The 8,783-nt window shown below is 38.2% G+C and overlaps 1 non-coding gene across 1 annotated transcript; it reads right to left on the bottom strand.

The window, feature by feature from the left end:
* Nucleotides 1–1,703: 1,703 nt before the first annotated feature.
* On the bottom strand, nt 1,704–1,777 carry Trnat-ugu. The gene has a single exon. It is a non-coding gene; the product is annotated as a tRNA-Thr (tRNA).
* Nucleotides 1,778–8,783: the final 7,006 nt, after the last annotated feature.

The following is an 8,783-nucleotide window of genomic DNA, read 5'->3' as shown; positions in this document are numbered from 1 at the left end:
ATTATTCAAGGTATTGTTGCTCAGTAGTTAAAAGGAATACTTAGAATAGAATCTAGGTTATTTCTGACCGTTACTGGCTGGCCTTAAGATGTTTTGCATCTTTTTTTCTGTTTTACTTTTGCTTTAGCTCTCCAAGGAGCAAATCTCAAAATCTGTTCCCTATACGTTGCAACTGCACCACTGTAAAATTAAATTTGAAGTGTTCGTATTGTGATATGCTAAATTTGTTAATGAGATGTTGCCCTCGTTGTTCTTTGCTTCACTTGTGCTGCGTGTGTTAAATATTCTCATAGATCAATGAAGAGACAATTTAACTTTGTTAGATATTTTTGTGACCTAGACGCTTACCGCTCATCTAAATACTTGCTCCATACCATCTTTAAAACTGAAATTTTCACTGCAGGTCAGTCAGTTATATCTGCACATGCTGAGGGGCGCTTTCAACTGAAACGACAAACAGCCTCGAAAACAGCTCGAAAAGATACGTAACATTGGCAGCAACCTCAAACATTTGAAACACTGTCGTTGTTATTGTTTCAAGCCGACAGTGAATTCTTCAAACTGTGAAGAAAATGACAACAAACAAAATTAAGCCATAGGAGCCACGAACTGAGCAGATTGTGAAGAAAACTTCTCAGAGATCTACTTTATGTAATTTTCACCGTGAGTTTTGATTGTTTGGACTCCGAAACATCCTTTTTATTTACCAACTTAAAGAAATTAATGACGGCAGGCTTTGTGCATAACTTTGAAAAAACATAAAACACACAAAACATCCCACAAATAATTTCGTAATAGACAATGAAACGAACTGTAATTTGGTTCAGTTAGAAACAGCCAAACAATCTCTCACTCGGTCATTAGTGCGCCATAATATCACGTTCTACTCAATGTGAACATAATTTACGTAGCTGACAGCTTCCAATATCAAACTACACGCCAGTAGCGTGCGTTTCACCAACGCCAAGAGAGCAGCTTTGTTACGATTGGTCGGCGTCCGGAATCTAAAGGCTGATACCGCAATTTACGCGGTCTGGCACGTACCACAACAGTTACTTAAATTCACTTGATGAAACGATACACACATGCATGAGAAAACATTCCTCCAGAAGAACACGTATAATACATGCAACAACAGCTACAATACAATACACAGAAAGATGTAAGTAGTAAAAAGTAATGACTACTGTTTATGGTGAAGTGAACAATGTCAGTCCTGATTGCAAACCCTCATTACAAAAAAATTAAAGAAAGTAAATACTGAGAAAATAATGACTTTTGGAACTATTTAAAATGCTTTTAGTCTTTATAGAGGAGAGCGCTTGACACTACAGCTTATGTTTTGGAATTGGATGCGTAATGGCGTCAACGGTAGCTTCACGGTGCTGGCGGCGTACTTAAAAAGCGGTTTCTGAAATGGCAGAAAATACGTCCTCTTGCTTGGAATGTATTTCTCCAGGCCTCTTATTCCATTCTTCCTTGCATTTTTTATACGACACACCGGTAGGACATAGTTGTTTATGTGTAAATTCATGTTAGTACGCGTACGATTATAGCTTTATATATGAAGCCAGTAACTGTTCTTGAAAGAACAGATACTGTTGATGACCGTGCAGCTTTTCCGTGGAATAAATGATTAACTGAAAGCCTAAGCTGCCGACAGATGTTGTTGATATACCTCGATGTGGACAGCTGGAAATGTGTGCCCCGACCGGGACTCGAACCCGGGATCTCCTGCTTACATGGCAGACGCTCTATCCATCTGAGCCACCGAGGACACAGATGGATAGCGCTACTGCAGGGACTTATCCCTTGCACGCTTCCTGTAAGACTCACATTCCCAACTGTCCACAATTCTACATATGTAAAGTACATTTGCCCATCCACTCATTACTCGCCCACGCTTTGGCGATTACCGTAAGAGTTTGGGCAACCTGTGCGCATTCGCACAGACGAAGGTCAACGGCTGGGTAGCTTTTAACTATATGTATGAAGACAGTAACTGTTCTTTCCTTACTCACGAGTTACTGTTTCTAACGTCCCGTACACGGTTTTAAAACAACATAGTATTGAATTCTACCTGCTGATCGCGTACATTTTCAAGATCGCGAATTCACAGTTCTGGGGAAAGCAGTCCAACGCTTCACAATCAGATTGTAGGTATCCAGTTAATATTTTAATGCACACAGGAATTTATCGAGTAGCAAACAAGATCAGTATTTTAAATTTCATTAGTTCCTGCAACTCAGTTAAGTGCGAACTGTTCAATTCTCACAAACACAATCACAGTCCATTCGCGTATACATTGCCACTGCTGTTTATAGTACTTCACGAAGCTCACGGTACCTACACACTGTAAAACGTAGCTTCATAACGACCACGTCTAACTTTAGGTTAATAAGAACGATGTCCTGAAGTTTTGTATGATTCTCTACAGCATTAGTACAAACTGTAAACCGCACGCCAGCCACGACATCGCACACCGTCTGAATGTCTTCACCGTCCAACTGCAACTATCGACATAGCTATCGCATCTCACTTCATACAACAGCGGTGCATTTTAGCACGGTACATTGCACATAAGCATTGCAAAGAAAATGAAACACACATTGAAACGTTTGCATATTCAGTTAAAGGAGTTTGATGTAGCAGTAAAAATTAAGGAAACACAGTAACGTTTCATATTACAGAACAAAACAAGTATTCTAGACCAGCAAGGATACAAGTATAGGACAAACGAAGATATTCATCGTAATTAGTATTATCTTCACAAAACCTCAATTTATCTTTAGTGTCAGTGTACTTAGGAAAGTGGACTTTGTTTCTCAGAATTTTTCCATTCTATAACGTGATTTCCTTTTTAAATGCCTCCCTATCAAGTCGCAAATTACTTGTCTCACACCTTGCAATGTCTTATTGTACACAGTGTGCAATCAAGTCCACTTAAAATCTGAGGTCTGTAGTTTATTCCGAATTTTCTAATTTTCGTTCCTGCACACCGTTTTCTTTCATACATTAAAAAAGCATTTTAAATCGAAAGATCGTTCTACGCATGCCCCTTGACTTAACCAACATACTTCGCAACAATATACGTATAAGGTCACTATGCTTTTTGTTCAGTTCCATCGAAAACTGTTGGAACTGACAGTGGAATAACGCCAACCACTTGAGAAATTTTACTACTGATATCAAAAATTTCTTCACGTGCTCCATTCCTGAAAATTTAGCACAAAGCTCTTCTTGATGACTGGAGTAGTGAATCGCGTCTAGTGACCATTATAGTTATTTGGTCCTCCATTCTCAACTACATCTTTGAATTCTTTGTGCACGGCAGTGAAAAGTCGTTTCTTAACAAATTTTCAGAACACGTCGATTATGCTATTGCACAGTAGATACTGAGGAATCTCCTTTCTTTCTCCTGTCGTTCCCACTCATTTCTGAACACTTATTACGATAGATGACTAGACGGCCTCTTTTTGTACAAACAGCCATTGGACCTGTGTACGTCCTTCGTACCACCAACAAACAGAGAAGGGTAAACGGCGCTGACACAACGATTCTACTAAACTGAAGAGAATTGTGCCAACTGAGAAATGTCACGTCGCAGTACTAAATGAAATATCGAGCTACACCGACTACGTCCGAGATGGACCGAACAAAGCCGAAGCACGCCGAGCGTCTGCTCACAATAGATTGCAGATTGACATGCTGCGGTTGGCCCTGATCTAGCGGATGGTGTGCCCGGGAACTCGCGATGCTTTTTGATCGGGACTTCAGATTAGAGTAAAAAGAAGGAATACACATTAGAGACAGCCACAAGCAGTTTCCGCCATTTTGTACAGTTTTCGTTATTGTTAGACTCGAGTTTGTATTTTGCGCAGCATCTGTAAATATTTCGCGCTCTACACAATCAAGTTCCGTATAATATATTAAACCTATTTGAAATATATTGTTAATATTTTAGGTATACAATTTTACGGTGAGTAAAATGCTACTCATTTGTAGAACTTGTTATTGAGCATGTGGACGGCTAAACCACACTTCCTCGGTAGTGCGCCTTCTTATACCGAGAAACATGCGATACCTGCACATTAGCTAACTTTCTTTAGTGACTAAACAATTTTCCTCTTCTTCAAATTCGAAATTTCTGTTAGTTAATCGATTTTGTTACTACTTCTGCCTAAATTGATTTCATTCACTGATTATTGGTCTCTTCTAGAGTGACGTTGTAACAGGTAGACTGCTAAATAAAGTACTGTCAAAACTGTCTCGGTTGCAACGCTTTTAAATTTCGATTGACTATTTGTTTCTATATACATCATAGACATATTCCCCCATTTGAGAAATTCTTAATTTTCCGGAGTAATGTTTGTAGTTTCAGAAAAATACTGCAGCACATAAAAATTGAATGCCATCATCTAAAAATGAAATAAGAAAATGGACTAAACTAAAATGGAATGAGAAAATATATTAAACTAAAGTTAACAAATCAGTCAAGCAGAGTGTTTTTGCTAGTAAGAGCACATAAACAGTTGTCAGCATCTAATTTAGACATTGAATTGCCATCACTTGGTTCCAGTAAGATGGACGTAGGCCAGTTATGGGCAAAGTTTAAACAGACTGTAAATCGTAGTCTGGAGTACTATGTGCCAAGTAAGTGCATTAAAGGACAGAAAAGATCCACCATGATATAACAACGAAATACGGAAAATGCTGAAGAAGCAAAGGCTGTTACAATCTCAGTTGGGAAGAGAATATGCAAATGGCGACAGGCAAAGGTTAGTAGATAATCGTGGGTCTATGAAAAGATCTATGCGCGAAGCATACAACAACCGTAGTCACGCTTTACCGAACAATCTGGCCGAGAAGCCGACAAAATTCTGATCCTGTGTAAAATCGCTAACCGGGTCTAAGGCTACCATCCAGTCAGTCGTTTACCGGTCTGGTGTGGCAGTTAAAGAGAAGAAAACGAAAGCCAGAGTTCTAACAATTTCGCGTTTAAGAAATCGTTCATGCAGAAGAATTGCACAAACATGCCGTCGTTTGACCATCGAACGAACTCCCATATGGACGACATAATAATATGCATACCTAGCGTAGAGGAACAACTGAAAGAGTTGAAAACAAAGAACTCGCCACGTCCGGATGGAATACTAATTCGGTTTTACAAGGAATACTCTCAGGCTTGGCCCCTTACCTAGCTTGCATTTGTCGCGAGTCTCTCGCCCAGCAGAAGCCCCGAGCGAGTGGAAACAAGTACAGGCGAGTCCTGCAAATAAGAAGGGTAAGAGAACGGACCTGCAAAATTATAGACCAATATACTTAACATAGATTTGATGCAGAATCCTCGAACATATTCTCAGTTCAAGTATAATAATGTTTCTAAGGACCGAAAAGCTTGAAACGTCCCCTTAGAACAATTATACATGACTGTGCTTAAACTGACACACAATATTTTTTTTAGCGCAACGCAATCTGACTTTCAATAATCCCTACAAAAGAATGGCCCTGACTAACATTAACCTATACCTTTCACAAACCACTTACCTCACAAAAATCTTCGTTACTCGAATTACTGAAATACAGCGAGCGCCACTACTGCCAGCTAAATAAAAGATTCAAACTACGGGAGGCACTAACTACTGATAGGCATAGATAGCAAATGAAAGATTTTAATAGAGAACAAACAATGTATTTACCTTAATAGTCATAATATATATAGCAGTTCATGACATCCAGTCTTACAAATTTCAAAACTCCGCCATCTTTCTCCCCACATCCACCACTGCTGGCAGCTCACCTCCAACCGCGCAACGCTACGCGCTGTTCACATCCAGCTGCCCAACACTACAATGGCAGACAACAATGCAAACTAACCATAGACTGCACACAGCACAGCCAGTGATTTTCATACAGAGCGCTGCGTGGCGTTACCAATATAAAAACCTAAACAGCCTACTTACATAGCCCCCATGCTCCCCACAAAAAATTTTAGAAATTGTTTTGGGCAGTGGCCAATAATGATTTGATAAGATTTCTCATAATTACAATAACAAAGATATCAAATATGCACACACTTATTGATACAATGTTGGTCAAAAGCTAAAATATTCTCACAGTCCATAAAGACAGTCCTGATCATTCATCACAGTAAAATTGCAGTGTTTTTTTTTGTTTTTTTTTTCTAAGTCTGAGCAGTAAAAGAGAATGCACACGGAAGTAGTGGATTTCGATGCAGTCTTGAAGAAGTAGTGCTGTCCTTCCAACGGAAAGACAGTGCTGACTCTTAACATGCAGATAGGTAATGGTCCACAACAGAGCAAACCCACAGCAGAGTCAGTCGAAATTTTGAAGAGTATTGGTAGGTAGGTCATCACAGAGCAGACCCACTGTAGTCCTGGTAGAGATTACGGTATTGGTGGGCCACCAGAGGTGCAGACCCACTGCAGTCCTTGTAGAAATAATGGTACTGGTGAGTCAGCAAAGGTGTAGACCCACTGTAGTCCTTGTAGAAATAATGGTATTGGTGGGTCATCGAAGGTGCAGACCCACTGTAGTCCTTGTAGAGATGGCCAGCAGCCATCTGTTGTGACTGTGCAGGTGCACAATCACCATTGAAGAGTCTTGCGGATAATATAGCAAGTCCATAACCACCACTTGTGCACTCACAAAGTTTTTGGAATTGTCCTTAGAACCAGCAATGCTGTTATCCAGTCCCTTGCTGAATTTTATAACATAAGAATACAATAACAACGGTACAAAATACGTCATAAAAACATAATAATACAGATAACATTTGTAGTAATAGGGGATTTACAAAAGAATAGAAATAAACATATACATTAGTGTTACAGGAATTATGACATAAGTAAATACATAAAAGATCAGAGTAACTTTCGAAACATCAACTTCACACATGAGCATTACAACAAAACAGAATAAATAAAGTTTAAGCATCTTTACAAATTAAATAACATATTATCAGAAAAATTCTACAACATAAATCTTATTAGCTAAACACATACAGACAGGAAAAATACAAATTCACATAGCATAATAACACAAAAATACAGGACAGGGTTTGTTTTCAGTGTGACATTTGGTACTGCAGTCCACCCCAAAACTTCATTCCATATATCTTTCCTCTTATTTCAACATTTGTTTCCACCAAAATAATTCTATCCAAGCATGCTTTCTGGATTTATATGTTCACACATTTCTTACCTCATTATTTATTTTCCATTATCTTACCTCATCATTTATTTCCAAGAAAATCCTACCTAAACCTGTTGTCCCTAAACCCTACTTTTTTGTTCATATCCTCTTTCAAAATACTTTCTCGGCCAAACCATTTTCGTATAGCTTCTCAATGCATTCCTTCCAATTCATCACAACTTGTTCTCTTATATGGCCTACCCCATCTTAAGCTAACTTAAATCTACTGAGCTCAGACGCTAAACTAAGGGACAAGGCAATGCAGCAGCACAAAACAATTTACACAAACAGCAATGACAAAAAAATGGAAAATTGCACCAAGCAATGCAACATTACAACTAATATGAGCCAATGTGCAGCAACAAGAAAAATAAATCAGTAGTAAAACTTGCTTAACAGAGTAATACAAAGTGAAATTTAGTAGCACTATGCCTGGCAAACAGCAGCAGCAAATGCAATAACTTATATCTGAACATGACATAGCTCAAGCAGAAAAAATATTACACTAAAGACAACAATGCAGACAAGGGAAATGTATATTCACATCTTAATGTCTATGTATTTAAAGTGGTGCACCACAAGAAGTTATTCTACCAAAATATTACCAAGTTGTTGAAAAGAAAATTCCGTATGCAATTCCTGTGGAGGGAAATGTCTTTTTATACTCCTTCGATTTTTTGAATAGATCATAAAATTCTTTACTGGATCTGTAGGCATAAAATATTTATATTAGTACGTCTATTAAATTTTGTTTTAACCAATGGTGCAGTGCAGCTGGAAACTAGATATTAAACAAAATGAGAAAATAAATACGTAAAACAAGCCATATGGCATTTCTCTCAACTAGCAAGACAATAGCCGTGAAATGTTTCTCATCATTTCATTAGGCATTTTAGTAAATATCATAAATTAAGACCTCCACGGTGAAATCATGTTTTCAAGTTTGAGCGTGTCGTATTTGCGATGCTTTCTACAAAGAAATGTCAATAGCGAGGATAATGGCCTCTTTTTTTTCCACCTGTGCCTCTGAAAGGCACACACTAATGGCTTTTTTCCAGGTGACTGTCGCGCAGTGGTCACTTAACTTTCTTACAGAAATATTTACGACAGCAAGAATTTGTGTTACAAATCTGTAGATACAAAATCCTATTGATATAACAGAGTCCAAAAAATTTTCGGCTGCATTGTAATACATTCCCGCATTTACATACATTTCATAACTCTTAAAGTATGATTCTTGGTTTCCAACAACCTTTTTCTCAAACCAGAGGCCCTAACCACTACTCATTATTCCTTACCTTTTTCGTCGACACTTCTTCAATATTTCATCATAACAGATACGTAGCATACTCAAATAACTCATATAGCATCAGCTTATTGATCATAAACATACCAAAACAGCATAATACACATAGTCATCGTAATAATAACATCATAACACCTCAATCAACTCTCAAAATCGTCGTAGCTTCCTCCAATAATTTCAAACCTAAAAAAAATTCTCTGCTCATTTCAATAGTGTCATCTACCTCAAACGTACTTTAAAATCATAATCCCATACCAAATAC

The sequence above is a fragment of the Schistocerca americana genome, chromosome 5 (genome assembly GCF_021461395.2).
Source record: "Schistocerca americana isolate TAMUIC-IGC-003095 chromosome 5, iqSchAmer2.1, whole genome shotgun sequence".
Classification (NCBI taxonomy): Eukaryota; Metazoa; Arthropoda; class Insecta; order Orthoptera; family Acrididae; genus Schistocerca; species Schistocerca americana.
The sequence above is the reverse complement of the archived record's forward strand: the minus strand, read 5'-3'. Positions and strand labels throughout refer to the sequence as shown.